This window comes from Lycorma delicatula, chromosome 11 (assembly GCF_047948215.1).
Source record: "Lycorma delicatula isolate Av1 chromosome 11, ASM4794821v1, whole genome shotgun sequence".
NCBI lineage: Eukaryota > Metazoa > Arthropoda > Insecta > Hemiptera > Fulgoridae > Lycorma > Lycorma delicatula.
In genome coordinates this window covers 44,939,919-44,957,641 of record NC_134465.1, presented here as the reverse complement: position 1 = coordinate 44,957,641, position 17,723 = coordinate 44,939,919, and the positions used below count along the sequence as shown (strand labels likewise).

The 17,723-nt window shown below is 30.0% G+C and overlaps 1 protein-coding gene across 1 annotated transcript in view; it reads left to right on the top strand.

Moving 5' to 3' along the window:
• Positions 1-6,663: 6,663 nt before the first annotated feature.
• The window catches only part of LOC142332347 (uncharacterized), a 90,732-nt gene continuing 79,672 nt past the window's right edge, over positions 6,664-17,723 (top strand). The window contains exon 1 of the mRNA XM_075378752.1: positions 6,664-6,924. The gene's annotated coding sequence lies outside the window, so the exon portion shown is untranslated. The remainder of the gene's footprint in view (positions 6,925-17,723) is intronic.

Here is a 17,723-nt window from a genome sequence, read left to right as displayed (position 1 = left end):
TGAGTGTTTACGTAGAAGAGGAGGTCACCTGCAAGATGTCATCTTTACAAAATAAACTAAAATGTATGTATCCTAAAATGGCAACATTTGTACAATTACATGAAATAAAATTCATTTTCTAAAAAAAATTTTTCATTAACGTTATTTAATTTTTAAAATTTCCCGTTTCTTTGAATCATTCTGTACTACAATTCTAAGAGTTATTTATTATTTACAGTTTGTAGGTGTAGTAATGAACTTTTCTACATTTCACAATCCAGTGATAAGGAAAATGAACCTTTTTGATACAAAATAAGAACAATTGGCCTGCAAGCAAAAGATTAAATAATTTTTTAAAAATAATTAAAATTACATTAAAAAGAATAATCCTAATAATAATAAATTTTTATATTATTGTAATTATAATTTTATTACAACAAATGATAAGTTTTTAGAAAAACTTATCATTTACATATGGATTTTCTAAATCATAAAAAAATGAAAATCCTTCATCCAAGCAACAATTTTTGACAACTAAATTTGAATAATCATACCACTATTTTCAACAAAAATAATAAATTTAATTAATTGCATAACAACTTCGAACACTAACAATAAAAATGTTATAAATTTAGGATTAATTCATTAACGAAAAAACAGGAACACTTGAACAGGAAACATAAAAGTCACACTTTTTTTATTTATTTTTAGTCACATTTAAATGCGTAACCCAAATATTAAGGATTTATGCCTTTATATTTGCTATTAATTTGTTTACTGATTTTATTATCTTCGCAGTTACATCAATATACGCATAACACAAAATAATAAATATATATTTTTTTAATAATATGAATTACGACTAATTATTCTATTTGTTTATTTTTTTCTTATAATTATGTACTTTGTTACTGATCACGTTTTCACTAAGCTTTTCCAAGTTTTCCTTGAAATTTCTTTCCTTTATATTATCCGCTGAAAAACAAACCGTTTGGATAACGTGATCTGTATAATTAATGATCACCCAATGATCTGTTTGTAAATTGTCTATCTATCTATTTAAAAACAAAGATTTAGTCACGCGGTTATCAAACTTTTTCGCCCTGATTCATCGACAAATGAGGTTGCACTGAATTTTTCTGGTACATAAATTATATGGTACTACAAAAAATGTTAAATATTGGTAAAAATAAAATTAATAGCTCAAAATAAATGAAAAAAAATGAAAAATTAAATAAAATTAAAAAAAGTTTAATATAGGTTTTTAAAGTTATTTAAGTTAGATAAAAAAAGATGACGTGGATACCACATAACTTCCCTGTACGCCTATTAAATTACATATACACATTTTTTTTTAAATGAAAAATACAAAAAAAATTTAATTCAGTTATGACTTCTGAATTAAAAAATATTATTTTTTTTTATTGTTATTATTGAACTTATTTATTGTAATTTTTTATTGGTTTCATTTCTGTGACGAGAGACACAAACACGTGTTCACTTATTACAGCACAACTCACAACTGAGCAGTTGCATCAATGTGCCGCTTGGACTAGAATTAGCTTATAGATCAAGGTCAAAGATGGTGTGCTTACGCAAGCTGCAGGGTTGCCACATCTTGCAAAGAAAAATCAGTCTCATTACTATATTGTCGCACCTCGTATATATATACTACCATCTTATATTATAGAAATTTTTCGAGATGATTCCATCTCGAAAGATGAAAAACTGGATATAGTTATATCCTTTCTTTTTCCTGTTTAACCTCCGGTAACTACCGTTTAGATAATTCTTCAGAGGATGATATGTATGAGTGTAAATGAAGTGTTAGTCTTGTACATTCTTAGTTCGACCACTCCTGAAATGTGTGGTTAATTGAAACCCAACCACCAAAGAACACCGGTATCCACGATCTAGTATTCAAATCCATGTAAAAATATCAGGCTTTACTAGGACTTGAACGCTGTAACTCTCGACTTCCAAATCAGCTGATTTGGGAAGACGCGTTAACCACTAGACCAACCCGGTGGGTGGATATAGTTATATCCAGAAACCTTCTTAGTCACGTCAAGAACCGTGGATAAAAATTTAGTAGCGATAGATCGGGTAGTTTTTTGTTTATCCTTAACAAAAAAAAACCTTCTTCCTCTTTATACAATAGTATAGATTTTTGAAATCCGTTAGTTAAACACTTTTACTCAGTAACCGGAATGATAGGTTTCATTCAGTTAACTTAATGTTTTGTATCCGACTTAAGTGCGCCTCCATTTGTTTCCTTAAAATTGTTCACATATTTACTAATCACTCTGCTCTTTTTCTGTTTAGCTTCCGGAACCACCGTAAGATATTACTTCAGAGGATGATATGTATAAATGTAAATGAAATGTAGTCTTGTACAGTTTCAAGTCGACCGATCCTGAAATGTGTGGTTAATTAAAATATCCGTTAATCACTAGCTTAATTTAATAATACCTGTACGTGAAAATCGGTACAGCCGTTCTTGAGATACAGGTACAATTACAAACCTAAATGTACGCGTATTAACCTAAAAATATATGAATTTAATGTAATCGAGTAAAACTCTAACAAAGAATGTTTTTTTTATTGAAAGGAATTGTTACGTTTTATACAAAACGATTTTAATGTAAACTAAACTCATTGTGAAAAGAAAAATATGTGGCTAGCATACAAATTTAGAAAACATTCCACATCAATTCACAACGTAATATCGCCAATAAAAATTCAGTTGTTTAAGTACAATAACACAAAATTAGTGACCATACACGCTATAAAAAATACGTTGAACTATTTCCACAAATAAACAAGCGAGCCGGGGATCGCCTTAAAATATATACTATTCATTAGAAATAAAATTTGGCTTATTACTATTACTATTCTTTGAACCGATTTCAATATTAATTACATATTTTTTAATTAAATTTTTCTATTAAAATAAGAGTATATCTGGCAAAGATATTGCCGCAACTTTATAGGGTTTTCAATGAAGCTTAAAACCTATTTCCATCCTCGTTAGAAATTTTGAAAATTATTCTCATTCTTTAGACTATTTTCGGTGGTGAATAGTATAAGTTGTAAGAGTGAACCTCTACTGCCTCTATATTTTAGAGAACAGGCATAAAATTTAATCCAGACTACAATGATTTTAAACTCACAAAAATACAAAATCACTGGATTTACTAAATTTTTATACGTCTTCCCTCGCGAAGAAATCATCATTAAAGCGATTAATCACGTAGAAGGTGCGACAATAAAGTAATGAGACTGATTTTTCTTTGCAAGATGTGGCAACCCTGCAGCTTGCCTAGGCACAAAATCTTTGACCTTGGTCTATAAGCTACTTCTAGTCCAAGCGGCACATTGATGCAACTGCTCAGTCGTGAGTTGTGCTGTAATAGGTGAACACGTGTTTGTGTCCCTCGTCACAGCTTTTTGGACATCTTGTGTTGCTTGAAAATGGTGTCCCTTCACCGCCATTTTGACTCTTGGAAATAGAAAAAAGTCGCACGGAGCGATATCTGGTGAATAAGGTGGCTGTGGTAGTACTGAAATTTGTTTTGAGGTTACAAACTGCTGTACTGATAGAGCAGTATGGGATGGCCCGTTATCATGATGCAGAATCCAATTATCATCGATGTTGGCACGGACACGAAGAACTCGTTTACAAAGTCTTACTAAAATTTCTTTGTAGAAATATCGGTTAACTGTTTGTCCAGGAGGCACCCGCTCTTTATGAACAATTCCCTTAAAATCGAAGAAGCACACAAGCATGCATTTCACTTTTGACTTTGACATGCGAGCTTTTTTTGATCTGGGTGATCCTTTTGAGCACCATTGCGAACTTTGGCGTTTTGTCTCTGGATCGTATTGAAAAAATCAACCTTCATCACCGGTGATAACACTGCTCAACAAATCTGGATTGATTTCCGTTTGCTCTAACAGATCGGCTGCCACATTTTTCCATGTTTCACGCTGTTGTTGTGTGAGATTTTTGGGGACCATTTTTGCACAAATCTTTCTCGTACCAAGATCTTCAGTTAATATTAGACGAACCGTTTCTCGATCGATGTGGAGTTCTTCTGCGATCATTTTCACGGATAATCTTCGATCAGATCGTACGATTTCACGCACCCTGGTCAAGTTGACATCTGTCCGTGAGGTTGATGGTCGTCCACTGCGGTCTTCATCTTCAACATTCGTTCTGCCTTCACTAAAAATTTTATGCCACCGAAAAACTTGAGCTCTTGACATAACCTCCTCTCCAAAAGCCTTCTGAAGCTTACCGTATGTTGTCGTCGCGTTTACACCCGATTTAACACAAAAAGAAATGGCATACCGTTGCGCAATATTTTGCGGTTTCATTTCTGTGACGAGAGACGCAAACACGTGTTCACTTATTACAGCACAACTCACGACTGAGCAGTTGCATCAATGTGCCGCTTGGACTAGAAGAAGCTTGTAGACCAAGGCTAAAGATGGTGTGCCTAGGCAAGCTGCAGGGTTGCCACATCTTGCAAAGAAAAGTCAGTCTCATTACTTTATTGTCGCACCTCGTATATTTATTACAGGACATATTTCGTCTCAATGGTCGTCCTCATTACCCTTTCCGGGACGTAACCCGTACAGATTCTCCATCAATAATCTTTGCAAGGTTAACCTCTCATTTATACGTTGATACAGAACTTTCTCAAAGACCTTACCAATAACCGGAAGCAACGTCAAGAACCTATACGAAGAAGTAACAGCAGGATCCTTGTCACTACCTTTAAACAACTATTTTACAATACCCTTCTTCCAATACACAGGGAAGTATTGGAACCAAACAACAATTTATTAAAAATTCGTTTGACAACTCCCGCACTCACCCCAACCGAGCGAACAAGAAGTTCCGGACATTTCAACATGAAGTACAGAAAATTCTCTTCGAATTGTTTAACCAATCGATGAATTGTGCGCTTACTTGACCGAATATGAAGCTAAAATGCCATAAATATCGCGAAGCGTATAATACGTAACTGTAACAGATTCCATATTTCGGATATAAATGACTTGTAAACGTTGTTGAGATCTGTAGCGTTCCATGATAATTTGTTATCAACTAATGCAACCACTTAAAGCTTGAATTTTTTTTTTTTTTAAATCAACGCCGCTACCAGAAATTTTTTTTAACTCAATTTTAAAAACCCTTTACATAGCAAAATATACTGATTTTATTATCTCCATACCACCTATTTATTTTGTTCAAGTTCGAAATTGTATTATCACCATGTAATAATAATTGACCGTGACATACTAACACGCATATACAATAACTTCTTAATATTTGTCGCATTTACAAAGATGCATACATCAATGTGAAATGTCTTTTTTTTTTAAATCTTTGAGTTTTCCTTTATTTTAAGATAATCTGTTTTATACAGTAAATAGCCGGTTCGACTAGCCAGAACTCTTAGCGTTCAGGTCGGCTCAGGCGAATTCCAGAGTCAACTCAGGGGCTTCTTGGAGCCTTCCACCGCCACAACGCCTACCACAGGGCCACAGAGCTCGATTCGGTCACCACTCCCGTCTACCCAGACGGTTCCATCCCCTGGACCCCGCACTGTTCGTTATCCTCATGATTGTGATAGTAATACTGATAAATAACAATGAAAGTATTCAGGCTTTATAGAAACCTGAAAAGAAATTAAATTATAAAAGACACAATAATAGTACGTGAGGTAACTAAAGTAAACACAACTTTGACGAAGAAAAATTCATAACTTGTTTCTTTGCCGTGGAGGCAGAATTATAATAATGAAAATAAAAAGATTAATACATTTTTCCTTATTTAATATCTTTAATTACGACTTCATCTTCCTTGGGGGCCATGAAATAATGAATATTTTTAATACCTTAACCTTCCATGGATCTAGGACCTCGGTCGATAGCTTAAAAACCTTCCCTGGGATAACACAAATGTATCCTTCAAATTTTAAAGCAATCGATCGGCCGATTCTTCGAGAATTTTCGAGATTTATTGTATCTAACAAACCATCTCAGTTATGCCAAGAAACACGGGTAAAAATTTGGTTGCGATTGATGGAGTTTTGTTTTTTGTTTATCCCGAAAAACAAAAAAATTTTTAATCTTTATATAATAGTGTAGATATAGATTTTATACTATCTTTGACAGATGTATGAATAATCCGGTGTTTTTTTTTTCTGACGGAGGGTTAAAAGTAAACTAAAATTTTAAATACGGTAAAAAATTGAATTATACTTTATAGTTTTTCGGTAGATAATTTATTTTTTTATCGTCTATTAATTAATTATAAATCTATTAAAATTAACAAGAGAAAAATACGCCGAGTGTAATAAAATCAAATGTAATATTTTTTCCTACTGATTCTTAAATTAGTACGTAGAGACAGACGGATAGAATCAGTTTTTTTTAATGAAATAATAATATAATAGATTAATATGATTTCTCCCCCTCCTATATAATATTATTATTATTATTAGGAATAAACTAGTCGAGTCGTCTAGCATGCAAAGAGGAACAACAAACAACATATAAGATAATATGCAATAGAGTACATAAATAATTTATACAAATTACCACCAGAGCGGTTTGGTGTCTTAGCAAAACTAGCGACCCGAGCGATATACTATACGCGATTACTGTCATTAAACCTCTTCAGTCGACACCGAGGCGGCGTCGTGCTCGTTTCGTAACGTATCGTATGTACACATTACCGTCGATACATCTGGCTTGCAGTAATTGTTCATTATCACTTCTTTTTATAACGCGTCTTTATTCTGTGTTCTTTTTTTTTTAATTAAGAAAAAAAGAGAAAGACAAACGACGAAGACGTTAATCAACTTAAACATCAGCGGTATTTTTCAACATTATCACTGCGTCTTTTCATCGTACTTAAATTTTTTAAAGGTATTAAATGAAAATTATAATAATAGTTATATTTAATTTATTTTTAAAGATTTCTTTTTACGCTCATTTTTATCCATAAGATTATTTTTTATAATTACTAAAAATATAATTTGGCGGGATTTTTCATTTACATCGTATGTCTTCTTTCCAAATACCAATCAATAATTTATAAAAAAATTATTTATTTTTTCATCCCTAATATGAAAAAATTAGTTTAAAAAAAATAAATTTTATAAAACAAAATTAATTAAAGAAATCGTTTTCTTTAACTACATAAAAAAAAAAATTGTTGCTCAATTTTTTTTTAATTCATTTATTTAAATATCAATTTAAATTTAAATTACTAATAAAACGGTTTTAGTTTAATTTGTTACATAAATTTACATAAAATTAAACTCATTTCAATGGAATTACACATAGAACAACCGATCAATTTACTACATTTAAGGTTTTAATAAAATAATTTTAATAATGTATAACGTTAATATAAAAAAAAATTAACCGACCTCTGAGGCTGAGTAGGTAGCGTCTCGGTATTTCCATGCGGAAATCCCGGGTTCGAAGACATGGCATCTTTTCATACGCTACCAATTCCCAATTTTAAATCTATAAAATTTATTTAACAATAAATATGTTTAATTTCAAATAATATACGTATTAATTAAATTTAAGGAATTATTCAAATTCAATGTAAAACAAAAATTAACTATTAATATTAAAATAATAATAATTATTAACCTTCAAGCGTTCATTTCACAACGTTAGAATTTAAAAATAATTAAAAGAATATATATTTTTTTATTATTTTAAAAATATATAAAAATTTGAAATATATAAAAGGAAAAAAAATTGCGTATTATTTTTAATTTTAATTTAGAAAACCTACGAACATGCGTTTAAAGCGATCTAAAATTTAAAAATACTTGATTTTTTTTTTTTTTTACATTTAAAATTAAAAAAGAAAATATCAAATGAATTTTTGCTAATTGGTTTTGAATTTATTACTTTACAATTAGTTGATTTTGAGATTTTCCAACCAATTTTTACAAAAAAATACAAATATCTGCCGGAGTATATCATTATATTATAACGTTAAAATATTAAGTAATGTTAAATATAAATATTAACTTTAAAATCTATGTATATATTCTATACATAGAAAAACCCACAAAATATCTAAATGTAGAATACAATTTTTCGCTTAAAAATTATTTTTAATTTTCCACTTCAATTATCTGGAAAATAATACGGTACCACCACAGAAAATCCCACTACAAAAAAGAATTATCGAAATCGATGCACCTTGTAAAAAAAATAATAATAATAATACATTAAAAGTCATAAAAAATAAATAGAAAACCCAATTTTTTTTTAATCCGTTTTAATGTAGCTAGTCTATAGAAATAGATAATTTTTAATACAGAATTAAACCCCCTCATTGTAGTAGGATAAGAATTCATTAATTACGTACGAAGATTGATTTTCCCCAATCTTAAGCCATCTATCATTAATGATAAGTACCGTCGATTAAACCCCAACGAATTAACTCCGTCATTAATAGTGATATTAATAATCAATTTAAGATCTCTTTTTAATTTTCATACTAAGAAGCTGTTTAAATTACACAAATATAAACTACTTCTTTTTTTATTATTTATTAAAATATCAGTTAAACAAAAGCTTTATAAATGACTGAATAAATTTTAATATTTTTATTTCGTTAAATGTAGCCGAAAGGTTTAATATATGAAACTGTAAAAGTTTTATGACTTTTGATTAAAGGAAACTTTTTTTTTCTTTTTTTTTTGTCTTCAGTCATTTGACTGGTTTGATGCAGCTCTCCAAGATTCCCTATCTAGTGCTAGTCGTTTCATTTCGGTATACCCCCTACATCCTACATCTCTAACAATTTGTTTTAAATATTCCAAACGTTGCTTGCACACACAATTTTTTCCTTCTACCTGTCCCTCCAATAATAAAGCGATTCAAGGATGCCTTAATAAGTGGCCTATAAGTCTGTCTCTTCGTTTAGCTATATTTTTCCAAATGCTTCTTTCTTCATCTATTTGCCGCAATACCTCTTCATTTGTCACTTTATCCACCCATCTGATTTTTAACATTCTCCTATAGCACTGTATTTCAACAGCTTCTAATCTTTTCTTCTCAGATACTCCGATCCTCCAAGTTTCACTTCCATATAAAGCGATACTCCAAACAATCTTTTCCTGACATTTAAATTAATATTTGATGTAAACAAATTATATTTCTGATTGAAGACTCGTTTCACTTGTGCTATTCGGCATTTTATATCGCTCCTGCTTCGTCCATCTTTAGTAATTCTACTTCCCAAATAACAAAATTCTTCTACCTCCATAATCTTTTCTCCTGATATTTGCACATTCAGTGGTCAATCTTTGTTATTTCTAATACATTTCATTACTTTTGTTTTATTCTTGTTTATTTTCATGCGACAGTTCTTGCGTCGGACTTCATCTATGCCATTCATTGTTTCTTCTAAATCTTTTTTACTCTCGGCTAGAATTACTATATCATCAGCAAATCGTAGCATCTTTATCTTTTCACATTGTACTGTTACTCCGAATCTAAATTGTTCTTTAACATCATTAACTGCTAGTTCCATGTAAAGATTAAAAAGTAACGGGATTAGGGAACATCCTTGTCGGACTCCCTTTCTTATTACGGCTTCTTATGTTCTTCAGTTCTTCAAAGGAAACCTTAGGCTTGTTAAAAAAAAAAAAATGAACAAATGAAAACGAAAATAATGTTAAGAATAGTTAAAATCATAAATCACTTTTAATAAGATAGAAAAATTATATTTCTTTATGTGTGAAAACCAAACTGTTACATTAAATTACAAAGAACATACATTAATCGAACATCAAAATATTACCAAATATAATTACACCGATCTATAAAATGAAACCAATTTATCTGTTAAATAAATTGCATGATTCAACTTTCAACTTATAGAACATCTTCAACTTTTATCCGTAAGGTTCTGGGTTCGAATCCCGGTTCGGAACGAAATTCTTTATTCGTAAAAGCGTCCTTACTAAATTCCCTTTTAGTTTTTTGTCAATCAAGATGGATATCCGGCTGCATTTGATGATGATATCATCATGTCCAGTGAGATTTGGGTATGAGTATCGAAACTCAAAACAAAAAGTTGACAACACAGTTCTTTCTGATGCACGGCTTACACAAACAAGCTAATTTAAAATATTTATCATTTTATTTAAATATAATTTTTTTTCCGTTAATTTAATTCAATGATTCTAAATAAAGCGCGCGCATATACCGTATTTAATTCGCGCTGGTATGGCGGTACTAGCGGCGACGGTCGGCACTAACTAATGAAATTTCACACACCTTTTCTTTTTAATTTTCATACTAGAACAAATTTCGTCTGTACGGTCGGCAGACCGGTGTAGCCACGAGGCTTAATGTACCAGGTACCGAGTTGACCGGGCGATCGAGTTGGAGATCCAACAAGACCGAGTAACTTTTTACACTTTAAATATTATTAATTCATTCTACCCCTCACCTGTGACGCCACAACATAACAGACGACTACAATTTGTTTTCAATTTTTTTGCAAATTTTTCTGGGATTTAACAGCTTTTTCTGGGATGGGGTGCAATTTTTCAAAGTTTTTTTTTTTCAAATATTGTTATATTTTAATCGTTAACAAATGCGCCTAAGAAAAATATAACCTTAATTATGCGAAATCTCGAGATATTGAGAGTGACCTTTCTCTGTAGCCTCACCTCCTTGATTTTTTAAGTTGAAAATTTAACGGCATGGATGACCATATATAGAAGTAATCTGATCGAGTTTTTTTCAAAATCGGTGGGGTAATACTGAAGACGTAAGTTGATTCAAAGGCCGACACCGAACACATGAACCTACATACGAACAGTAAAATCTGGAAAATTCCCATCCGGTTTTTTGGGTTCCTTAGGTGTCAAAACGTCAAGATCCGGCTGAAAACCGCATATACCCAAATTGGACCGATTACAATACTTTTCCTTCTAATGGTATAGCGCCATCTAGACGGGAAATTCAAAGAAAATTAGAAACGTTAGACAAAAAAAAAGGCATTAATTGTTTAAAAAATTATCTTCAAAAAATCACAAAATCATTTACAGTATTTTATACAATTTATTATATTTTTTTACATAAATTTAACTCCACTTTTTATATATACAGTTCACCCCTTTCTTAATACTGGGTCAGTATAGACAACTATATGTAAGTGACAACTGCAGGACGTGTTGTTAATTAGAGCCCGACAACAAAATTATGACAAAGATAAACATCGAGGAGTTGTTAGACTTTATTTATACGACATCACTTGAAATTATTGAAATTAATTTCAAAATTTATAAAATTTATTGAGACTATAATTTTCTAATTTTAGTTTTCAATAACACAATTAACCTTAAAAACCTAAAAGATAAATCAAAGCTGCCTACAACAGAAATATTATATTACTATCATATTATACTTCTGATTACTCTGCATCTGAGATAATTAAATGATACTGCTGATAAGTCAATAAAAATTAAGTAAGAAAGCTATAACAACTATATTTGACTACTTATAATTAGTATACTTTGCTTTATTTTGTAATGATGTGGATATATTCTATAAAACCGCATTCTAATTTGGTTAAATATTTTAACTTACCTGTCAGATTTTCTTATTTTATGATTTTTAATGTTCATATAAACATAAGGATGCTTTGACAACAACAAAAAAATACATGAAATTTCCTTATGTTTCCTTTATATAAAAATATGATATTATCAATATAGCGAAGGCAATGTAATATTTTGTCTGCACTTTATCATTGTCTAATGTAAAATTATTTTCAAAATATGGGGCTATTTGTCTAGGAGACTAGTAATAGGTGAATCGAAAATAGTTAATTTTAGTTTTCAATAACATAATTAACTATTTTCTATCTTATAAATATTATTATATTTTCACAATATTATTCATTGCACGTTAAGATATGAGATTTCCTTGGTGGCTAAGCAAATAGCATTCGGATGACACAAAGCACAGTTGTCTCTCTCTCTCTCTCTCTGTGTGTGTGTGTGTGTTTCAGATTTTTAATGTAAAAATTAAAGTTAAATGTTAAAATTGAAATGTATAAGGCATAATCAAATACATTCAAAATTGAAATAATACTATTTCGGCAAGGTAACATCATTTTTATACGCTAAAGATATCTTCCACTTTACATTTTCACGACACAAAAGCTTCTTCAGCTTAAATGGTAAATAAATCATAATAAACAGAGCTTATATTTACGAACATGTCAAAATAATAAAAATTCTTATTATAAACAAATTTAAAATTACACGTTTCACAGTAGTAATTGTCGAAGTTTACTCATTATAAGATGTACAACAAAGTATTTTCACATGTTTTAAATTGTTTTAAGAGATAAAAAGTTGACAATAAAATTGTAATACTTTCCTGGGTTTTGTTGTTTATTCTTACATAAATTAATAGAAAAATAACACGTGAAAAAGTTTAAAAATCGATATTTTTAAATTTGATCATCTCTCCGCCCCACCAATATTTCCAGCAGGTATTTATTTTTTATTCTACTTGCACTACTACTACGCTTAGGAATACATAAAAATTCGATTAAAAAATATGCATTAAAAAGTAAAGTCATTTTTGATTTTCGGGGAAGGTAGAGAACTTGGGAGACAAAATTATATTTAAAATGGTAAAATAAGTTGAATATAAAGTAGGGTTATGTTTGTTATGTAAAATATTGAAAAAAATCGAACCTAAAAAATTATCTACCCTGCTGGAGATAGTGAGCGCAAAATTTTATCGAAAAATTGCCTCATTATATTCGATTCTCTGTGCCAAATCTCATCAAAATTGGTTTATCCAGTCAAGTTATTAAGCTTCAAACAGGCGTACCTGTATGTACATACGAACACTACATCTCCCCCTACACTTTGTTTTTTGGGGTCCCTGGATTATGTAACGTTTAGAAATGCAAAAGCCTTACCCCATTTCTTGACTGATTAACATACTTTCCTTCTTACGGCATAGCTGTAGAGCTACGATGCCAGAAAAGAAAAAATCTTTAAATAACATTATAACGCTGACCCATAAAAAACATACTTCTTTACTGTTTATTTGAACCTGACGATGCGGTTTAAGAACTACGAAACGTGTATTGTTTTAATTTATTTATATTTTTTAACTCTATTAATGTAATTTTGAGATATAAAACGTAATTTATATATATATATATATATATATTAATTACTTGAAGTTGGATTTGGTAATACGTCAATTATAGTAATATTCTATTCACGAACTAGCTGATTTAATTACTAGCGTTAGTAACAAATTATACATAAATAAGGCAAAACTTCAAGGACTACACAGAAATGCAATATTCTAAATAATTAAGAAAAGCGAGCACGCATGTGTATTAAATTACGCACGAATGTACATACGTATATGTATATAATATTTCGGGAACTGAAAACTAACCTCAAATGTTTTAATGACATAAAAACACGTACTGATTAATTTAGAACGAATGATAAATCATTTAAATACAATTTTTTTGGTCATATCAATGAAGATTTCAGGAGATAAATTTCTTAAAACATTGTTCTGAGTTTCTACTACAACGGTGTTACTTATATAATTGCAAAATATATGTATGTATAGTATTAATTAAAAAAAAAGTTTTTATTTTAATATTATTTTTATTTTCGAGTCTCGGCCTTTCATCCGGAGGTCCCGGGTTCGAATCCCGGTCAGGCGTGGCATTTTCACACGTTACAAAAATTTTCATTCGTATCATCCTCTGAAGTAATACCTAACGATTGTCCCAAAGGGTAAATAAAAAAATAAAAGTTTTAACTAAAAAGATCTGATAATAATTTCCAGATACCAAGTAAAATTTGTGGGTATAAAATGGCATTTTATTAAAAACCCTCCACCTAATTAATTTATAATTTGAATCATTCATTAACGCCCTTCTCCTTATCCAGAACTTAAAAAAATAAAATATAATTTTATCTTTAAAAATAACATTAGAATCTTGAACTAATTATGAAATAATCTATTCTTCCTTTTTAATGAAGAGGAATGGAGGAAGACGCACCAAGGAACAGTAATTAAAAAAATAAATAAATAACATTATTTTCATTCACGGTCGCTTGATATTCTTAACGGGACAAATTTTAAAGGTTAAAATTAAATATATATTTGTGCATTTATAAGTAGATTTTAAATCAACGGCTCAATTTGTTTATTTGCCAAATATCGCATAATAATAGCTCACGGTAAAAATAAAACTAAACAAAGACTAGTACATTTCAGTGAAAACACAGCCACAGTTTTACACAGGTAAAAATTTATGACCTTTTATACTCAACTAACCGAAGATAAAAAAAAATTTAAATAAAAAATAAGTAAAACGATGCCGCTGAATTTTCATGGAATTTCCGTAGAATTTAAATTTTAACTCTTATTTCTAAATAAATTTGAGAATTAATGACCCCACAATATATTTTCATATCTAAACAGAGATAGATCTAATAACTCAACATCGATCTGTTAAATCAGGTGGTACTTACGTATTAACGCCACCGCAGCTACAGCTTTATTTAAAAACAAAGTAGTCAATCGGATTTCGGTGGAAAATGGGCCGAAACAGATTCAAAACAGAATATAAATGGTTATTTATATTTATTTATTTTATAAATATAATTTAACCAAACTTAACCAACGCTCGCTAACCTTGACTAATAATTAACACCGTAATTTTTTGAGTATTTATTTAATAAATTCAGTAATTATTGCAATTTGATTATTTAAATAATAAATAATTGTAATTGTAATTAAATAAATACCCAAAAAATTACGGTATTAATTAGTCAAGGTTAGCGAGCGTAGGTTAAGTTTGGTTAAATTTAAAAAAAAAATAAAGCTGTAGCTGCGGTGGCGTTAATACATAAGTACCCGTTATAAATTAAAAACTTAAAATAAGTTATAGTTAAAATTAGCCCCTCTACATTAAAATTGCATTTTAGTTGAATTTTTTTTTTCCCGTACCGCATTGCGTTTATTTACAATCGGTTCCACGAAGGATAAGCAAATAGAATTACAAGAAACAATTACGAAAGGTTTCCAATGAATTCCAACAATAAAACATTTATACATAAGAAAATAGTTCATCTGCACAAATGCACTTGCACTTATTTATTTTACTTCTGTTTATTTCTGTCAACCACGACAAAGAAATATGTTATGAATTTTTCGTCGTCAAAGGTGTGTGTACTTTAGTTACCATACTTACTATTATTCTGTCTTTTGTAATTTAGTTTCTTTTTCAGGTTTCTATAAAAACCTGAATACTATAATTATTATTTATCAGTATTATTCTCACAGTTATGAAGGTAAGGAACAGTGCGGGGGTACAGGAGGTAGAGCCCTCTAGGTAGATGGAAATAGAGACCGAAGGAAGCTCTGCGACCATGGGGTGTAGGTCCCTTAACCCGAGAAGCCCCCTGAATTTCCTCCGGGATTCGCCTGAGCTGACCTTAGCCCTGACATCCCAGGTTTTGGCTAGACGAGCCGACTAGTTTTAAATAAAGGTTGAAATTTCAGCTTATATATGAAATATAAACTTTCAAAAATTGTTTGAAAAATATTTAAACCGAAGGGAGATAAAGGAAAAGAACAAAAAAAAATCAATTTTTAGAAGTTAGAGATTGATTTTTGAAAAAAAAAATTGTTTCAGTCTGTGATAAATAAGGTAAACATAACCTTAAAGAAACTAACCTAGAACCTTCACAGACAAAAAAGTAATAAATACACTGATATTAGATTCTTTCTACAATCGATTTTGGTAATCGAAAAAGTAAGAAACAAAATTATAACAATACGTTAAAATTACTTTATAGCTTTCTCTCTTCGCGGAGTCAATAATTGATGAGTGCATGTTACGTAAAAGTGCATCGTATATTATTTAAATGCACTAGTAAATATAAATGTACAACTTTAAATTATATAAACTGTATCTTCCTCCGTTCAATTTTTTTTTTATTCGACAAATTAACTAATGACATAACATTTTCTTTAACAATTTTATATGACAAGACCATACATTCTAGAATAGTTGAATCAACAGTTTATTTCCGTACATAACATATACTAAAAATAAATCTATAACAAACCGAATTTAAAAATTGAAAAAAAAAGGAAAAATCAAGAAATTAAATGACTTTAGAAAGACTTCATAACAAATTCGCTTAACGAGAAAACCACGTGATACAATATGATCGCGGCCTCGCAAAATTATCATATGCACATGATGGACCTATAGATTAAAATATTTTTTTTTTTAATTATAACAAAAAAAACTGCCTTGAAGAATTTCTTGATAAACAAACCGGCATCACTTCTTCATTTGTTATTTACATTAATTTGTATCAATTAAAAATGTAATTTAACTGCACTACGTCTTACATAGAATTAACCTAGTTGTTCATACATTGATGTATTAATTAGTACCCCAATTACGTGGAGAAAACTTATCCATGTGACCGTATTATTATATCCTATCATTTCTCAGGAACTCTTGAGGAATAGAAAACACGTAAAAAAAAGAAATCGTAATTGTTTTTTCCTGTAAGTAATGATGTTCATTATACAAACAAACCCCGTAACGAAAAGCAAAATGAAGGAAAAAAATAAACATCAATATTATTTTAATTAATTTAACATCCGATAAGTAGAAGAATATTAAGTCACTACAAAATAAGGAAACGGGAAACTACTTCACTCCTAATTTTCCTTAGTAAGCCTGGCATAGAATCTTGACGCTTACGATGGGTGTAATTACTGAAACTAACTTATATAACACAAAAATAATAATTAAAATTTCAAACAGTTTCACTACGTTGATAGGACAAAGCAGTCATATGTTTTTTTTGGAATTTAGACATCAACTGTAAATTTTACTCAAAATAATTGTTAAGTACCAGAAATTTTGTATTATTTAGATCGAAGAATTTCCTTTATGTTAAGAAATTCGTTACTCCTATTTGATGAAAAAGCACACAATTCAGTTATTTAAAAAAAAAAAAAAGAGCGCTCAATGAAAACTATACTTGGATTAACGGTTAAAAATCCTAGGACTTACAATAAATACGAGAATTGGGCTATAACATGATATGATAGTTTACACATAACGAACCACAACACATTTATAACTTATGTAGATGCGAGTGTTATACATGTGTTTTAGATGTGTTAAACAAAGCCACCGGGTCGGTCTAGTGGTGAACGCGTCTTCCCAAATCAGTTGATTTGGAAGTCGAGAGTTCCAGCGTTCGAGTCCTAGTAAAGCCAGATATTTTTACACGGATTTGAATATTAGATCTTGTATACCGCTGTTCTTTGATGGGGTTGGGTTTTCCAATTAACCACACATCTCAGGAATGGTCGAATTGAGAATGTACAAGACTACACTTCATTTACATATCATCTTCTCATTCATCCTCGGAAGAAAATTATCTTAACGGTAGTTACCGGAGGCTAAACAGGAAAAGAGAGATGTGTTTAGCAAGTAAAGAAAAAATAATACGATTTTCAATTGTTTTACATCTGTTTTGCTTCAATAAACCGAGTTTTAAAGTTTTTATTTATATTTTATCGAATATATTTACATTAAGTTTTTATAGAATTAAATTATCTACAAATTTTGTTATTAAATCTTT